We start from the raw sequence: 20,615 nt of genomic DNA, 5'->3' as shown, positions 1-20,615 counted from the left end.
ACTACTTTGCTTTGTGTTCTCTTTGTTAACAGTACAAAACTGTACTCTTCTAATTCAATATAACTTTGTTAGTAAGAAAATCTATTTTATATGTGATATAATGATACACATTAAATTTATTCTTAACATCTTACTATGTGTTTAAAAAAGAAGTATTCATCTTTTTTGAAAAATAATGGTTTGATTAAATTTTTATTGTTCTATTTCCTCCCTAATTTTTTGAAATCCCTAGTTCTACTGTTGTCTTCCTTCTCTTGTATTGCTCTAATCAATAAAGCACAAATTCCTATATCATAATACTAAAAATACTATTTCTTCTACTTCTCCTTGACTTTTTCTAATTCCATCCACAGGGAGAACTCAATATGCCCATTCAATTTTCTCTTGGCCAATTAGGGACCAGGGAAAATGGTGGCCTTCAGTAGAGCTTGTGTAAAGTTTTGCTCATAGCTCCAAAGATCTGTTTCTCTTACCTCTTCCTGGTATCTTCATCTTATTCTATCTTTCCTGACACCTACCTCTAGGTTCTGACTCAGTGCCCTGGAAAGAAAGCCCCATACAGTTGCTCTAAGCTGGCCTTAAAGATGGTCTACCATCTCACTTTCCCACAGTGTTGGGAAGCCTAAGAATATGTTTGTAAATGGGTAGGGAAAAGCCATATGTGTTTCTTCTCCTTTCCATAATTCAGTTATTGATTTGACTCTGTGTGAATATGTGTGTACACACATATACAAATATATATAATAATTCGACTACATGTGACAGACATCTAAATATATATAGTGATTTGAGCAATGGATTTTAATTCAAAAGAAATTGAACATTAGTAATTTTTCATAAACCAACAAAATGTTTATATACAGATATTTAAGTTGCTGTTATTTTACGGAAATGCCTGGGTGTACATTACATAGAATCATTTTTCATCATTATTAGACAACATGTCAAATCTTTATTATGTATATGATATACTTTGAGACATAGCCAATCAAAATTCTCTTTAAACTCATTCTGGGTTTACATTGTAAAAGAAATGTCCATTTACATTGGTAACCTAGGAATAATTCTTAAAACATAATTTTCGTACCTTGGTATATATCATTATTCATCTGGAGCAAGAGATGTGTTTAAAGTGAAGATAAAATTTCCTATGAAACAAATGTATCATTAGAGAAGGTAGCCAATATCTTTATATCTAAAATAAAAAGAGGTTATTTTTCTTTTATTTGAAATTGACAATCTATATACCAATGTCTCTATTTGGGGGCAATCTGTTTTAATTTTTTAATTCTATGATTTTCAATTGCATCCAAATTTAAGCCTTTGGATATTTTTTAAGCATCCATTTAATTTTGCTAACGTGGGAATTTTCAGAAGCAGATGATAAAATTTGAGTTGTGATTCTCTTTAATGTATTTGTACATTACATGACAAGTATAGAGGTAGATACAGAAACCTTATCCTTTGTTTAATATTTGAGTTAGTTCATGTTTGAGAGTTAATTCGTGCTTATAACTTCTAGAAAGAGAAGGGTAAATATGGCAACATGTAGCATATACCAAAGAACATTCTTTCTTGGAACTGCATTATATTCTATTATAGTTAAAATTTAAAGGAAAAGGATCTATTTCTAATACTACTTACAAAAATTATTTACATTTTTAAATTGCCTTTTGTTATTCATTGAGTAACTGTGATGAGTGGTTGTAGAGCAAAGCATAACATTTTCCTCCTGCTCTTAGTGTAAAGACACTCTGATTCAGAGGGCAGACATATACATGCCAGGCATAGGGCAATTAACTCTACTTGAGAGATTCAATGATGCCTCCACAGAGAAGACTTTTCATTTGGTATTTAATAATACATATGAATTTTCTATAAAGAATTTAGGAAAGGTAATTAAGGAAAGCAATTAAATAAGAGTCAAGCGTATGTGTAAAGTCATAAAGGAAAGAGTATTCATGATTTTTTTTTAAATGAAAAGTTTAGTGTAATAAACACAATCATATAGGGTGATAAAAATGCCACTAGAACACAGAAACTATAGTAATTTCATAAAAAAATAACCCCTCTGAAGATAAGTTTACAGTCTAAAATTGCAAACCATGTAATGAATAATGCCATTATTAACAAGAAACACTAGGTGGAAAAATAGAATTCTCACATCAAGAACTAGATAATATAAAACTATTTGAAAGGTAACTTAAAATGAGTATATTTAACATTCACAATAATTAATAAAATAAATAAAATCTAAAAAGTAAAACATGAGGGAAAAATAAAATAAAATATTGGTATAAAATAGTTATAAATATTTTAGGCATTTTAATTATATAAGCAGCACACTAGATACAGGGGAAGAGAGAAGCCATCAGTAGATACTTTTGGGAATTACTTAGAATTCAACGTAGATGGATAGGAAAACTATAAAGAAATAGTCAAGAGACATGGTAAATAGACAAATGATACCAAGCACACATTAATTCATTAATAAAAAATTACATTCTACGATGTGCCAACCTCCATTCAAAAAACTTAGGTTACATCTGTGAACAAAATAGGACCAAGTCCCATCCTTGTGAAGTTTACATCCTAACGAGGTATGAGAGTGATAGCCAATTACAGTATTAAATAAGGTGTATAGGAAAGAGCTCATTGAGAATAGGAAAGATGAAAAAATATTGAAAGGACTAAGCGATTCAGTCAAATGGATAGCTATTTGAGTTGTATTCCAGGCAGAAGGAAGAACTAGAGCAAATGTCCTATGTTGGCAGCATACTTGTGTGTTCAGCAAAGAACAGGGAGGTAAGATTAGAGAGATTATGACAAACAGGTGCAGTAGGTGGGATCAGATATTATGTCATGTAAGGAACTTTAAGGATTATTTAAAAAATTTGACTATTTATGGAGGTATTTGCCGGTCTTGAAAAACAAAGGGATGAGATATGAAACTTAATTTATATTAAAGGATCATTCTAGCTGCCATAGTGGTAGTGGACCATTGAGGGAAGGCAAGTAGAAGTTTGGAGAAAGTTATGATGCTACTGCAATACTTTAATTCCAAGAGATAACAGTGAAAACAAAGATTATATTCAAATAAATAATTTAAAATGCTGCAGAATTAAGAAAAAATGAGACCTGAGATTGAAGCAGCATATTGAGTCGTATTTCTCTGTCTCTGTCTCTCCCCTTCCCTCCCCACACACTGGTACCTTAAAGCTAGATGCATTACAGGGAAATTGAAGAAAACCAATGAAAACGAGAACAATTAAAAAGCAATCAGAACTTACCTATAAAAATGATAATTAGACTGAAGTGAATTGCTCATTAGCAAAAATAGAATTCGGAGGGCAATTGTGTAATATTTTCAAAGTTAAAAACCATTCCAGGTTCTGGTAATAAAAGAATAGGTTATATCATTCTAAACCTCTCTCTCATAACAATTGTAAACTCTGGACAAAATATTTTAAAACTAAACTACTTGACGGCATTTTAGAGCAACTAAACATTGGCAGATATTGGAGTTGATTTGACCTGTGACAGAAGCAAACAAAACAAGGCATGAGCTATATTTATGTAGTTCAAAGGGCATGCCTCAGTTCCCAGGGAGTGGGTCAGCTAAAATTAAGCAGAAAATTCCAGTCTTTTTGTTTGAGGCATCAGAGGAAAGAATTAGGGGCTGCCAGAAGACTGGATATTTAGGAGGAAAATGCTCAGAATGGAAGATAGTTCAAGAAATGGAGGCTCAAAATTGGCATACAATCTCTCTTTAGATTCTTGACTGGCTTTTGAAATATGAATGCATGGGGCCTCATATGAGCACAGTGAAAAGAAACTGAAAATCTGAAAAGTTAAAAGGCAAAGCAGAAATCTCAGCTCCAATTTCATCCTAAACAAAGAGACACTAATAATTCTACATTATTGTTTAGAGTTGGACTTACATGGTTTGTTCCCTAAAAACCAGAAAATTAGTTCTCAAACAGGTTGTGCCAACCAAGAAAAAACCTGCCATTGGGGATGAAAATAAACATGAAATCATAAAATGCACATAGCATTTCAGTCAAATGCTGTACATTAAGCAAATATATAAACTCACAGTACTGTAGCATACATACCATTACAAGCTCCAGCAGAAGTTTTGTGTAGCTAACAAATATATTTTCCCTGCCAACAAGCCCTAATACCACCCATTTTTATCTCCTCTTCTGCAAATACTTCTACTCTTCTTTCAAAATTCTGCCCAAATTTTGCCACATGGTAATCTTACAAAGGCAATCCTGTGTAAAACCTCATGATGGGAATCTTTTCACTTCCTCTGGAAACACATATACTAAGTAATTTTGGTGTTACATGATTATCTTTTCCTTTCATATTTCTTTTGCTATATTTATGTTTCCATACTGGTATGAAGATATGAATTAGAAATTAATGCTTATGAAAGATTTAATTTGTTACAATATAGAAACATAGTAAATTATATTAGGCTCTCCAAATGTTAATATTGTCATAAGAACTGCAAAATTTAAAAGAATAATAGCTGCCATTTATTATTTCTATGTGACTTTTTTTATTTGCTGACTTTTATTTTATTTATTGAGGTATAATTGACATGCATTACATTATTATCAGGTGTAAAACAGGACAATATTTATGTATATTATGCAATGATCACTATCATATCTATTTAATATCCATCATCATGCATACTTACAAAATGGTTTCTAGTGATGAAAACTTTCAAGATCTACTCTCAGCAACTTTCAAATATGTGATAGAGTATTATTAACTGTAGCCACTGTGCTGTACATTACATCACCATGACATTTTATAACTGAAAATTAGTACCTTTTGACACTGCACTCATTTTGCCCATGCGTACCCACGCCTTTGGCAATCACCAATCTATTATTATCTGTATCTATGAACTTGTCTTAAATTCCACTTATACATGAAATTTCTCTTATTTAGCATAATGCCCTTAAAGTCCATATATGTAGTCACAAAGTGGTAAGATAAATAGATAGATAGATGATCGCATCTTTTTTTATCCATTCAACCATTGATGGGCACTTATTTGCTTCCATAACTTGGATGCTGTAAATAATGCTGCAGTGAACATAGGGATGTATATTTTTTGATTAGTGTTTTTGTTTCTTTGAGTAAATAACTGGAAGTGGAATTGCTGGATCATATGGTAGTTTTATTTTTTATTTTTGAGGAACCTCCATACAGTTTTCTGTAATGGTTTCACCTATTTACATTCCCACCAACAATGTAGAGGATTCCCTTTTCTCCATATTCTTGTCAACATTTGCTATTTCTTGTCTTTTTGATAATACCCATTCTAACAGGTATGAGGTAATATCTCATTCCTAATATTTAGTGATATTGAGCACCTTTTCATGTACCTATTGGCAATCTGTATGTTTTCTTTAAAAAAAATGTCTACTTAGATCCTCTGCACATTTTTTAATCAGATTCCTTTTAATATTGTTTTGAGTTCTTTATATATTCGAGATAATTAACCACTTATTCAGTAATGATTTGGAAACATTTTCTCCATTCAGTAGGTTGCCTTTTCATTGTTTTGATATAATTCCATTTGTTTAATTTTGATTTGGTTGTGTTTGCTTTTGGTGTCAAATCTAAAAAGTCATTGCTAATACAGATTTCTAGGAAATTTACCACCTATTTTTCTTCTAGGAGTTGTATGGTTTCAGGTCTTATGTTTATACCTTTAATCCATTCTGAGTTAATTTTGTGTATTATGTAAGAGAGTGGTCCAGTTTCATTTTTTTGCATGTAGCTGTCCAGTTTTTCCAACACCATTTATTGAAGAGGCTATCTTTTCTCCGATATGTACTTTTGGCTCTTTTAACATATACTAACCATATATGTATGGGTTTCTCTCTAGGTTCTTAATCTTGTTCCATAGATTTATGTGTCTTTATTTATGCTGATATAATTCTATTTTGATTATGTAGCTTCATAATATATTTTTAAATCAGGAAGCGTGATGGCTCCAGCTTTGTTCTTTCTCAGGTTTGCTTTGGCTAATCAGGGTCTTTTTTGGTTTCATACACATTTTAAAATTGTTTATTTCTGTGAAAAATGCCATTGGAATTTTGATAGGGATTGCATTGAATCTGTAGATTGCTTAGTGTGGTAGGGACATTGACAATATTAACTTTTCCAATCTATGAAAACAGAATATATTTCCATTTATTGGCATCATCTTCAATTTCTTCCATCAATATATTATAGTTTTCAGTGTATAGGTCTCTCACTTCCTTGGTTAAATTTATTCCTAGGTATTTTATCTTTTTTAAATTAAAGTTGGCTTACATTATTATATTAGTTTCATATTTATAACAGTGACTAAATATTTGTGTTTTTATGATGCAATCACCAAAATAAAACTAGCAACATCTGTAACCACATAAAGTTATTACAATAATGGCTATTTTCCCTATACTATACATTTTGTGACTGACTTTCTTTGTAACTAGAGGTTTGTACCCCTTATTCTCCTTCACCTTTTTCACCCATCCTCCACACCCCTCACCTACAGCAACCATTAGTTTGTTCTCTGTATCTATGAGTCTGTTTCTGTTTTATTAATTTTTGTTTGTTTTTAGATTCAACATGTAAGTGAAATTACATAGTATTTGTCTTTGATTTATTTTAGGTAGAAAAATATTCTCCAGAACCATCCTATCAATTTATTTTTTATGGCTGAGTAATATTCCATTGTGTGTGTATATATACCACATCTTATTTATTCATCTACCAATGGGCATGTAGGTTGCTTCCATATCTTTGCTAGTGTAAATAATGCTGCAGTGAAATGGGCTTGCATATATATCTTTGAATTAGTGAATTCATTTTCTGTACATAAATACCCAGAAGTAGGATTGGTGAGTCATTTGTTCTATTTTTAATTTTTTGAGGAATTTCTGTACTGTTTTCATAGTGGCTGCACCAATTTACAATCCCATTAACAGTGCATGACAGTTCCCATGTCTCCACATCTTCACCAACATCTATTTGTTGACTTCGATATCTTAACAGGTATGAGCTGATATCTCATCGAAGTTTTGATTTGCATTTCCCTGATGATTACTGATGTTGAACATCTTTTCATGTGTCTGTTGGCCATCTGTATGTCTTCTTTGGGGAAATGTCTGTTCAGATCTTTTGCTCATTTTTAAGGTTTTTTTTTGTTTTTTGTTTTGATGGTGAGTTGTAAGAGTCTTTATATATTTTGGACATTAACTACTTATTGGATAAATCATTTGTAAATATCTTCTTCCATGTAGTAGGTCACTTTGCATTTTGTCGATGGCTTCTTTTGCTATGCAAAAGCTTTTAGTTTGATGTAGTCCCATTTCTTTATTTTTGCTTTTGTTGTCCTTGCCTGAGACATATTCAGAACAATATTGCTAATACTAATGTCAAAGTGCCTATTGCCTCTGTTTTTTTTCTAGGAGTTTTATGGTTTCAGGTCATACATTTAAGTCTGTAATCCATTTTGAGTTTATTTTTTGTATGGTGGTCCAGTTTTATTTTTATTTTTGCATGTATCTGTTCAGTTTTCCTAAAATAATTTATCGAAGAGAGTCTTTTCCCCATTGTATATTTTTCCTCCTCATGCTAATGAGAAAACACATACCTGTGAGCTAATTTCTGGGCTTTCTATTCTGTTGCATTGATCTATGTGTCTATTATTAGTCCAGTGTTGTTACATTTTGATTACTATAGCTTTGTCATAAAAATGAGGGAGCATGGCACTTCCAGCTTTGTTCTATCTTAATTATTGTAATTCCATATAAATTTTAAAATTGATTTTTTCTATTTCTGTGGGGAAAAAAATCCATTGGAATTTTAAAAGGAATACATTGAATCTGTAGATTGCTTTTTGTAGTATGGACATCTTAACTATAAGTCTCTTCCAATCTGTAATTACAGGACATCTTTCCATTTATTTGTGTCTTCTTCAGTTTATTTTAATAATAGTTTTCAGTATACAGGTCTTTCACATCCTTGGTTAAATTTACTCTTAGATATTTTATTCTTTTTGATGCAATTGAAATGGGATTGTTTTCTTAATTTCTCTCTTAGTAGTTTGTTATTAGTGTATAGAAAACACACAAGGTTTTGTCTACTGAATTTGTATCAGTCCTAATAGCTTTTGATAGAATCTTTAGGGTTTTCTATATATCATACCATGTTATCTGTAATTATGACAGTTATACTTCTTCCTTTGTTATTTGGATGACTTTTTTTTTTTCTTTTTCTGGCCTCATTGATCTGGGTAGGATTTCTAGTACTATGTAAAAGAAAAGTAGTGTGAGTGGGCACACTTCTCTTGTTCCTGATCTTAGAGAAAAAGCTTTCAGCTTTTCACTATTTCATATGATGTTAGCTGTGGGCTTCTCTCATATGGTATCATTTATAGCGTGGTAATTTCTTCTACCCTTGGTTTGTTGAGAACTTTTATTATGAAAGGCTGTTTAATTTTGCCAAATTCTTTTTTCTGCATCTACCCAAAATATACTTAATGACAAAGATAAATATAGTGAAGAAACTTGGCAGGAATAACCTTAAGCTATTGATCAAATTTAAATTTTGTGGTGAAGAGACTGACAGCAAGTACCTTCTTATATGGTGCAATAAAAAGAACTCAGCAGCACTTCTTTGGCATCCTTGCCAAAAGGGCAGAAGCTGGATCTAATCATGAAGAAACAGTAGGCAAACCTAAATTGAGAGGAGTTCTACAAAACACTTGGCTTGTTTTCCTCAAATAGGTCAATGTCAAGAAAGACAGAAAAAGACTCAGGAAATGATTCAAAACAGAGGAGAAAAAAGACATGCCAGTAGGATGTATTTCCTTTTGTTTTAAAGACATGATTGATAAAATTGGCAAAATCTCAATGAACTCTTTATATTGAGTAGTAGTAAAGTATACATTTTAATTTTCTGATTTTGATATTTTTGTGATTATGTAAAGAATTCCTGAATTTCTGGTGCTACACACTCAAATACTTAGGAATAAAAGGATGTCATGTCTGCAGCTTACTCTAATGTTTTAAGATAAAAATACATTACATCATGCATACATATGCATTGAAAAAATGAGAGTGAAAGAATAAATCAAATAACGTAAAATAAAAATTGAAAAACATTTTTCAATTTTTGAAAGCAATTTTTCTGCAAGGCTAAAATTATGTAAAAATTAAAAAGTGAAATACTTCCATAGTAATAAATAATTGAACAGAATAAAAAAAATCAATGTTATTAATTTGTAAAGTTTAATAAGAACATTGAAAAGCATGTATTATATATGTAATAAAAAGTGGAGTTCTCCAAAAAAGAATTGAGAAACTTGTTGGGCAACACAAATTACAGTTGTGATAGAAACTCCTTGTAATATATATCCATTTAAGCTACAGAATCTTTTTTTTTTGTCAATAACTGAAGATATTTTAAGGAAGGAAATGGAAACCAGAGCACTGTACCTCAAACTTTACATATTAAATTTCAATTTGAAATAGAATTGCTATAGAAGAAAAATTAGTTATCTCTGTATTTGCATACAGATATTTCCCAAATCAGTAAAAATGTTTTTATCAGAAATACACTGATTTTCTCCTTTTAAACAATTATTCCTGAATTGATTTTCTCTGTTCAAAGTAAGAACTTGAGAATAAGTATGCATATATTTACTTATGATATTCTACATGCAACAAAAAGACACAGGTAGAAAAACATTTTAAAAGCTAATCAAAAGAAGGTTGTGACAAATACCTTTATAGATCTTTATATCAATATAATCTATGTATCTATATTATATTAGATCTATATCAATATGGCACTAACTATCCAGCTAGCTAATTTCTTAGTGATTCTGCTTTATTGGAACTCTAAGATATCTATCAGTTGGAAAGTTATGAGCATTTATTTCAAGCATAAGAATCTTTTTTTAGAAATTAAATGTATTGGGTTAATATTGGTTAGTAACATTACATAATTTGCAGGTGTACATGATTATAATGCAACATCTGTGTACTCTTTTGTATGCTCAAAGTCTAGTTTCCTTACATCACCATATATTCAACCCCCTTTACACGTTCGCCACCCTCTTTCCCATCTGATGATCATCATTCTGTTGTCTGTATCTATGAGTTTTGTTGTTTGTTCATTTGTTACAAAAAGATGAAATATTGCCATTTGCAAGAACACGGATGGACCTTGAAAGAATTATGGTAAGAGAAATAGAGAACAAAAGACAAAAACTATAATTTCACTCATATAAGGACTATATGAGGATTCCTTTAAAAATTAAGGAAAAATTAAGGAATAAGGACTATATGAGTGCAATTATACAGTTTTTATTTTTTGTTCTCTATTTCTCTTACCGTAATTCTTTCAAGGTCCATCCATGTTCTTGCAAATGGCAATATTTCATTTTTTTATGAGTAATATTCCATTGTGTGTAATCATCTATCATTGGATACTTAGGTTGTTTCCATGTCTTGGCTATTATAAATAATGCTACCATGAACATAAGAATACATATATCTTTATGAATAATTGTTTTTTATAATTTTCCTATAAATAGAAGTTGCTGGATCATATGCTAGTTCTTTTCTTAAATTTTAAAGGAATCCCCATACTATTTTCTATAGTGGCTGTACTAATTTACATCCCCACAGCAGTGTACAAGGCTTCCCTTTTCTCCACATCCTCTTCAACACTTTTATCTATTTGATAATAGTCATTCTAAAAGGTATGAGCTGGTATCTCACTTTTTCCTAATAACTAGTGATGTTGATCATCTGTCTTTCTTGAAAAAGTGTCTACTCAGGTGCCAAGCCCATTTTCTTAATTGGAATTTTTTACTGTTGAGTTACATGAATTTTTTATATATTTTGGATGTTAGACTCCTTATCAGGAGCATCATTTGAAAATATCTTCTCTCATTCAATTGGCTGCCTTTTTGATGGTTTATTTTGCTGTGCAGCAGCTTTTTAGTTTGTTGTAGTCCAAGTCATTTATTTTTGCTTTTGTTTCTCTGGCCTTAGGGGTCAAATTCACAAAAATCCCTTTGGGACCAAGGTCCATAAGTCAAGTGCCTGTTTTCTTCTATATATTTTGTTTCAGGTCATACATTCAAGTCTTTAATCCTTTGTTAAAAATTAGTTGCCCATATGTATGTGGGCTTATTTCTCTGCTCTCAATTATTTTACATTGGTCTGTAACAGAACCAATACCATACTTTTTTTTTTTTTTTACTGTAATGTTGTAGTATAGTTTGACATTGGGATGTGTGGTGGTACCTCCAGCTTTGTTCTTTTATCTCAGTATTACTTTGATTATTAGGCATCTCTTGTGGTTCCATACATATTTTAGGATTTTTTTTTTTGTTCTATTTCTAAAAAAAAAACATGCTTTTTTTTTTTTTTTTTTTTTAATAGGGATTGTACTGGTCTGTAGACTGCTTTAAGTAATAGGGTATTTTAATAATGACATACTTTCCAGTCATGAACACAGACAGAATATCTTTCCATTTCTTTGTGTTGTCTTCAGTTTCTTTTAACAATGTCATGTAGTTTTCAGTGTACAGATCCTTAACTTCCTTTGTTAAGTTTATTCATAGGTATTTTATTCTTTTTGTTGTGATTGTGGCAAGATTGGATGTCCTGGTCTTCCTGATGTTAGCTGAGGGTTGTTGTATTCAATTTGCTATTATTGTGTTTGGATTTTTGCATCTGTGTTTACCAGAAGTAGTGCCCTATAATTTTTTGGTTTTAGAGTTTCAGAGTAACATTGGCCTCATGAGGTAGGAAGCAAATTTTGGGGTGATATAGAGAAGGATAGATATTAAATCTTTGAATGTTTGGTAGGATCTGGGTCAACACTATTGTTTTTGGGAGAGAATTTTGATTATTGTTCAATTTCCTTACTAGTGACCATTCTATTTAGATTTTCTAGTTCTTCATGATTCAATCTAGAAGGTTGTATGCTTCTAAGAGTTTGTCCATTTCTTCTAGGTTGTCCAATTAGGCGGCATATAGCCTTTCATAGTACCCTTGTATAGTCTTTAGTATTTCTGTGATCTCCATTGTAACTTCTTTTTGCTTAGTGAGTCTGGCCAGAGGTTTCTCAGTTTTGTTTATCTTTTCAGAGCCAGATCTTTGATCCATTCATTTTCTATTATCATTTTGTTCTTTATCTCCACTGAGTTTTATTATTTCCTTCCTTCTACTGACTTGGGGCTTCTTCATTCTTCTTTTTCTAGTTCTTTGAGATTTTTCTTGTTTCTTAAAGAGAAATTTCCTTCTTAATACCACTTTTCTGCATCCCAATATATTTAGTATGTCACATTTTCATTTTCATTGTCTCTGTATATCTTTTAATTTCTTTTTTCATCTCTACACATTTGTGGTTTTTCTAGCTTTTTCCTTGCAGTTGATTTCCAGTTTCTTGCTGTCATGGTTGTAAAATATGCTTGGTATGATTTCAGTCTTCTTAAATTTACTGAGACTAGTTTTGCATCCCAACATGTGGTCTATCCTTAAGGCTCCATGTGCACTTGAGATGTATGTATATTCTGTCATTTTGGGATGGAACATTAAATATCAATCTTTACTAATTAAATTAATTTAGTCTAATGTATCATTTAAGGCTAATATTTCCTTAATGAATTTCTTTGTGGATGATCTATCCATTGCTCTAAGAAGGGTATTCAAGTTCCCTATTAAAATTGTATTTTTGTCAGTTTTTCCCTTTATGTCTGTTAGTAATTGCTTTTTTTTTTTTTTTTTTTTTGGTTGTCCTAGGTTGGGTGCATATATATTAATTGTGTCCAAAATTATAAAATGTCCATATTTGTCTCTTGTTGCCTTCTTTGTCTTCAAATCTATTTTGTCTGTCATATGTTTGGCTCTACAGACTTTTTCTCCAGATGCCATTTGCTTGTAGAATCCTTTTGCACTCTCTTCACTTTGAGCCTATGTTTGTCTATAGGACTGAGATAGAGTCTTCTGAAGGCAATATATAGTTGGGTCATGTTTTTTAATCTATCCAGCTATTCTGCCTTTTCATTGGTGAGTTCACTCCATTTATATTTAGAGTGATTATTGATATATGAAGACTATTAAAACCACTTTATCTTTTGTTTTCTGGTTGCTCTGTATCTCCATTATTTCTTTTCCTTTGTGTTTGTCTATTTTAGTTTGGTGGGGTTTTTTCCTATGATTTTTTTCTTCCATTTCCTCTTTTTAAATATTTTGCGTTTCTGCCTGGATTTTTGTTCTGTGGTTACCAGTATTGTAAAATGTCTCATACATGTACTAGTTCTTTTTCTTCTGATTGCATCTTAATACCTGTACAAGTTCAGTCTTTTCCCCTCTCTTATATTTTGGCTTAAATTACCTTTGTATATTATGGTCATTATCAAATTGCATAATTTATGGTTGTTTTTTCTTCTTTAACCTTTGCATTATAAGTATTTAAAACCCTATTCTGAAATAGTTGTATTTTCCTGCTTCTGTCATCTTGCTTAAAGTTTTTATACTTTGGTCTTTTGTTCCGGGTAGAAGAGCTCTTTCAAGTTTTCTTGTAATATAGGTCTTTCAGTAGTAAACTCTCTCAGCTTTTGTTTATCTGAAAAAGAAGCCTTTATTTATCTTTTGAACCTGAAGGATGTTTGCTGGATGTGTTATTCTAGGCTTGTGGTTTAATATTTTGAATATTTCGTTTTACTCTCTTCTGGCTTGTATGATTTCTACTTAAAAATCTGATGACAATCTAATATAGGTTACAGTCTTTTTTTCCACCTCTGGTTGCCTCAAGAATAATTTCTATTATTAATTTTTAATTTAGTTAAAACTGGTTTTGGGTTTTTTTTTTTTTTTTTTTTTTTTTTTTTTTTGAGTTCTCTTGATGTTAAGCTTCTTGTATTCAAATACCCAGTTCTTTGCATAGGTTTGAAAAGTTCACAATTATTTCTTTGAATAGATTTCCTTTTCCTTCTGGTATATCCATTATCTTCACATTGTTCTTTCTATTGGACTCAAATAGTTCTTACAGAGCTCTTTCTTTCTTTAAATCTTAGTCCTCTCCCTTCTTCAAGTCATTGCTAGGTTTTTATCTTTAGAGCAGACCAAGTGAAAGAATTAGCAAGCTCATTTTCAGTCTTCTCCAATCCATTCTTCATCTCATTTATTGTGAGTTCATCGCTGGTAGAATTTGTTTGGTAAAGTATTCCTTTTATTTTCTTCCTGAGTTCATTGAACTGCCTGTGTTTTCTTTTATCTCATTTAGTTTTCCTCATAAATGCAGTCTTGAATTCTGTCATTTAAATCACAGTCTTCCAGTTTCGTTTCTGAAGACTTCATTCTTTTTGTGCTACTTTGTTACTTTTGTTATTCATGGTACTCTGTGGATTGTTTCTCTGCCTGTGCATTTGAGGTAATGAACTGTTTTTAGATATTATTTTGCTCATAACAATACAGCAGGCTGGTAAGTAGAGATCTTTCTTCTGTCTTCTAGTACACAGTGGTGTATTGCAAGCTTTTCTTTTTTCTTACCTGCACTACTAGTACCTCCAAGATCTCAGTGGGGTGTTGATGCTTCAGTAGTGGAAAATGCCCCATTTTCCCACAGGGGTGGGCATCCCTCTGTGTTTGTGTTGCCTTGGTTTCAAGGCACCAGCCCTGTGGTGGGATGTGCCAGGAGGTGGATTCCTGTTGCTGTCTCCTTGTTTCAATGGCCACCAGCCACACTGTGCTACCTGAGGCATCTCCACTGCTTCTACCAAGTTCTATTATTGGGTTTTGCTGGAATGGGAGCCAGCTTCTCAGACAAGGATGTTGCTTCTGCCCCTCCTACCCTCTGGGCTGCAGCCTGACTCCTCCACTACTATCATATCAGCTGGTGCCCACAGGAGGATCCAAACTGCATTCGTGGCCACCATCTCTGTCCTTCTCCCCATTTTGCATCCCGTACTCATTTCAGTATGCCCACCTTTAGATGTACTGATAAGTGAATCTCAGATGTTTGTGTCAAGCAGAGGATCCTTTGTTGAATTATAGTTGTCTGACTTGTAAATTTAAAAGGAGATGCAAAGAGATTTTTCTTTTTTTACCATGATGCCAATATCCAAGAATAAGAATCGTTTTTACAGTATGACTCTATAAAAGTCTCTTGAACAGAACAAAAACAAGTATGTGCAAATATAAATTTAACTACACATACCATTATTTAACTTACTGAGAACATGGTTAGGAACAAAGACCAGCGTGTATAAAAACAATCCAGATATAAACTTCATACAGTTAACTAGGTTAGTGTGAAAATGAAAATATTTATTTTTTGTGTGTATGTGTCATGACACATCTTATCTTGTTTACATAATCCATCTGAATTTAGTAAGCCTTGACCACAGAGGAAGTTCTTGCATTATACATCATTACCTTTTTAAATCTGAGTGGGTGACATTATGCAAAGGCAGTAGCTTAAGATATTAATTGCATCATTCATTGGGAATTAATTTACATCCTGCCTATAGTTAAATACCACAGACAGTTCAGTTTTCCTTGATGAATTAGATTCACAAACAGACGTCTACTGTATTGCATATCGATTAAATGGTTTAAAAATGTGTGACACAGGAGAGATGTTTGGAAATTATTTGCTAAAAGCTTAAGATTTTTTGAGCAGCATTGAAACTTTTAAATATTATTAAATTTGGTAGTTATCAGTGGTGAGATTGAGCTTTGAAAATCTCACTTGCCCAATTAACAGCTGACCCACTTTTCAATTGTGACGTTGCTTCTTAGACATGAAGTCCCAAAATATAGACTTTTTAAGTAAGGGATTGTGGCTCTTTTCGATGCATACTTCAAGACTAATAATAGTCTATACTGGATTTATTGGTGAAAATTAAGTACCAAAGAGACCATTCTGCTATTTACATTTTTTGCCTAAAACATATATTATGGAGAATGTTTGAGGGTTATACTGAAAGAGGGCCCAATATGGCAGTGTCTTTGACTCACAGTAACATCTGGTATAGTCTAGAGTTTATGTGTGTATGACAGATACACACTAGGTCACATACAAAAATAACCATTAGTGTTGCCCCCAAGAAACTTTTTTTATCTCAATTTTCAAAGATATTAAGAAAAATTTCTAACTGGAATGAATATTTAACAGTTATAAGTGTTTCATAATGAAATTTCTCATTTTTGTTTGGTAACAATTTAAAGAAAAACATATATTGCTAAATTACTATCAGTGTAAAAATAGGGCTATAATTGAAAGTCATTGACAATATATATTATTTACTAACACATTGTACTGCAGCTCAAAGAAAAAATTGTATCCAACAAAAATTTTATTCAAGATTCTTGCAAGAGAGGCCAGAATGCAGCCTGACCTCAGCTCCACTGATGGGACAGGGTTTAAAAGCTGGGACAGTCTAGTGAACAAGTATTAGAGGACATTTGAGAGGGAATTAATCAAGAGATTGAGTTAGTCCCAATTTTGCAAATATTTTTCTCTTGGAATAGGCCATGTATGTTGGCTAATTGATACCCAAGAAGGTTAGACTCCTCCCCTTCCAACAGACTGGGAGATAAGGTAGCTATCTTCCTTGATTACATTTTAAAGTGAGGGCTTTCAGGTCTTGAGAAAGACATTCCTGGGTTATAAAACTGGCAAGGGGCTTCTAAAAGTTGTAATTATAAACTCTAAAGAATATATCTTCAAAAGAAAGATTTCAGGGCCTAGAGTCAGGAAGACACCTGTATAAAGTTTAAATGTATGGAAACATTGAGGTTGTCCTAGTAAATATAAGTTTGAATTGTATTACAACCATCATAAAGAGGTTCTGTGCATATTTTTAAAAATATTGCTATGCTAAGGTCTTATTGCTGTGTGCAAGTATCCAGTGTTGTAAACTGCTAGTTTTAATGATAAAATTAATATTTCTTGAAAATGGACCTATTTCATACCACATAATGCAATTTGAGAAAAAAATCTAAACTTCACTTTTTTGTATAGGGAAAAACACTCCAGTTTTTTAGTTCCAAATCAAAAAAGGAAAATACTAAATAATATTTCTACCTTATATTTGGTCAAATTGAAATAAAATCTTAATACAGCAGGTCCTCAATTAACATCATTTTGCTCAACATTGTTCCATTATAATGCTGATGAGATACTGTAGGAAGTGAACTTGTTCATGTCAATTAGCTATGTTAAAATTGGTTTTGTCATTTCATCACAGTTCCAGGAACCTATCAACAATGTTAAGTGAAGACCTGCTTTACCATGCATGGGTATTTTATGTTATATGTGTAGTCAGGATAGGCAAATAACAGCACAAAACAATTATTTCATAACTAAAACCAGAATAATTTCTCACTTATCTTATATGTCCAAGTTCAGCCATCCTCATCTTTGGATACAGGTTAATGGATTTACCTGGAACATTATAAGAGAGAAAAGGAAAAAGTGTAAAATTGCTTGTTGAATTTTTAAACATCTGTTTGAATACCACTTTCATATTTCATTGACTGAAGCCATCCATTATATCTGACTTTAAAGGGTGAGGTCCCATTTAGTGCCTGGAAAGCAGAGTGAAATATTTGGTATAAGGCATTAGTGACTAACGCAGTCCACCCATTGATCACTAAATATTTTCATCATGCTGCATTGCCAATGTATGGAACTTCTTGCTTTTAGGTTGTGATAAAATATTGAATCGCCCAGTGCAATTTAAGGAGACATAATGTATGCCATTTCTTCAAGGACGCCTTAATATCCTCTTACCCCTGATTCAAAATGAAATTGTAATCAGTCTGAATTTTATACTAAGAGAAAAGCCTTGAGCTGACAAATTCTGGGTATGCAACATGAATATACTTGCCACAATTGGTGACTGCCCTCAGCTAACATTGTGGTGCCCGGTACTAGTGGCAACCAGCTTCAAGTGCCTCCAAGCCTGCCAGAAGCATCAAACAACCACAGATCACTTTGTAGCTCCCAGCAGGCAGCATCAATGATGGCTAACCTGGGCCTTAAGTGGAGCCTGTCCCAAGAAGCTCCAGAGCCAACAAACCCATTAGCTGTCTTCAGATCTATAAGAGCACCACCCAACCAGCTCCACAGATGACACACCCCACAAATGGACTTGGCTGGCAACAGAGCCCGACTAAAGTGACTCCTGCTCCATTGTCTAAATATCAATCTCACCCACTTATGTGCCAACAGCAGTCAAGGCCCAACTGGAACATGAGGGCAATACAACCCAAAAAAGGGACATCACTGGAGTATCCAACTCAGCTGACCATGAAAACAGTACCAGGCCCCACAACACACCTTCTACATGAAGGCACTCTCTTTCTATATATTAGGTAGATCTGCTACATTGCCCAGCCTTGGCGAACACAGGGAGATAGTCCAAATGAATGAAATAACAGGGCAAAACTCCAGGAAAAGAACTAAATGAAATGGAGACAGGCACACTACCAAATACAAAGTTCAAAATACTGGTTAAAAGGATCTTTAACGAATTTAGGTGACGAACAGATGAACTCAGAACTTCAACAAAGAGATAGGAAACATAAAAAGTCAGATATAAAGTACAATAACTGAAATGAAAACTACACTAGAGGGAATTCACAAATTATATGAAATAGAGGACTAAATCAGATCTGGAGGAGAAGGTAGTAGAAAATATCCAATCAGACTAGCAAAAAGGAAAATGAATCCAAAAAATGAGGATAGTTTAAGGGACCTCTGGGACAACATCAAGCATACCAACATTCACATCATAGGGATACCAAGAAAGGAAGAGAGAGAGCAAGGAATTGACAGAAAATTTCCGTAACTTGGCTAAGGAAATAGTGCCAAACAAGATGCACCCAAAGAGGCCCACGCCAAGACATATTAAAGACAATCCTGAAAAGCAGTTAGTTACCTACAAGGGAGCTCCCATGAGACAAGCTGCTGATTTCTCAGCAAACTATGCAGGCAAGAAGGGAGTGGCAGGAAATATTCAAAACAATGAAAAGCAAAGATCTATAACCAACGGTGTTCTACCAAGCAAGGCTATCATTTAGAATCAAAGAAGAGACAACTTCCCAGTTAGGAAAAATCTGAAGGAGTTCATTACCACTAAACCAGTATTACAAAGAAAAAAAAAAAGTTAAAGGGACTTTTTTAAGTAGAAAAGATCATATAGGAAAGAAAAAAAAATCCCACTGACAAAGCAAAAATTTAGTAAAAGTGTGAATCAACCACCTATAATGCTAGTACAAAGGTTGAAAGGTAAAAGTAAGATTGTGTGTAATTAAAGGGCACACACAAACATACAAACAAAAGAAATAATGACAAAAACATGTGGAGGGAGTAAGTAATAATTGTAGTGATTTTAGAATGTGTTTTAAGCAACTATCAGCTTAAAATAGCATGCAATAAACACAGCTTGGTATATATGAAGCATATGGTAACCACAAACCAAAATTCTATAACAGATATATGAGAAATAAGACAGAAAAATCTGAAGGAGTTCATTACCACTAAACCAGTATTACAAAGAAAGTCATCAGTTTATAAGACTGAGAAGATCAGGAACAAATAATTACAAAAATAATCATAAAACAATAAAATAGCTCATAATAATTACTTTAAATATACATGGACTAAATGCTGCAATCAAAAGACACAGGGTAGCTGAATGGATATAAAACGCCTATAAATATGCTGATTATAAGAGACCCAATTCAGATCAAAAGACACACATAGACCAAAATTAAAGGGAAGGAAAAAGATATTTCATACAAATAGAAATAGAGAAAAAGTTCAGGTACCATACTTGTAACAGACAAAATAACTTAAAACAAGGGCTGTAAAAAGAGACAAGAGCACTTCATAGTGATAAAGGGATCAATTCAACTAGAGGACATTAGTATATATGTATGTTCTCAACGTAGAAACACTTAAACGTATAAAGCAAATATAGATAGACATAAGGAGAGGGAGTGACAGTATACAGTCATAGGAGGGGACTTTAACAGCCCTTCAACATCAATGGATAGATCATTCAGACAGAAAATCGATACAGAACCTTTGGCCTGAAATGACATTAGATCAGATAGACTTGACCCAAAACAGAATATATATTTTTCTCATGTGCACATAGAACACTTTCCAGAATAGACCATGTTAAACCAAAAAACAAGTCTCAAAGAATTTTAAATTCATATCAAACATCTTTCTTGATCACAATGGTGTAAAAGTAGAAATCAATTGCAGAAGAAAACTGACAAATACACAGATGGAGGCTAAATATCATGCTACTGAACAATAAATGGGTTAACAATGAGATCAAAGAAGAAATCAAAAGATACCTGTGACAAATTAAAATAAAAACAACTCAAAACTCGTAGGATATAGCCAAAGAGTTCTAAGAGCATAATTTATAGCAACATAAGCCTACATCAAAAAAACAATTTACCCTTTAAAAAGAACAGCAAAATAAAACCAAACAAAGTCTAAAGTGAAGAGAAAGAAGGAAGAAAAAAATAAAGATCAGAGCTGAA

At 32.5% G+C, this 20,615-nt stretch overlaps 1 long non-coding RNA gene across 1 annotated transcript in view; it reads right to left on the bottom strand.

The window, feature by feature from the left end:
- Positions 1-17,165: 17,165 nt before the first annotated feature.
- The window catches only part of LOC107513526, a 124,156-nt gene continuing 120,706 nt past the window's right edge, over positions 17,166-20,615 (bottom strand). Inside the window, exon 3 of the long non-coding RNA XR_001597569.2 lies at positions 17,166-17,493. This is a non-coding gene — a long non-coding RNA (uncharacterized LOC107513526). The remainder of the gene's footprint in view (positions 17,494-20,615) is intronic.

This window comes from Rousettus aegyptiacus, unplaced genomic scaffold (genome assembly GCF_014176215.1).
Source record: "Rousettus aegyptiacus isolate mRouAeg1 unplaced genomic scaffold, mRouAeg1.p scaffold_m13_p_3, whole genome shotgun sequence".
Lineage (NCBI taxonomy): Eukaryota > Metazoa > Chordata > Mammalia > Chiroptera > Pteropodidae > Rousettus > Rousettus aegyptiacus.
This window is presented reverse-complemented; position numbering and strand designations above follow the sequence as displayed.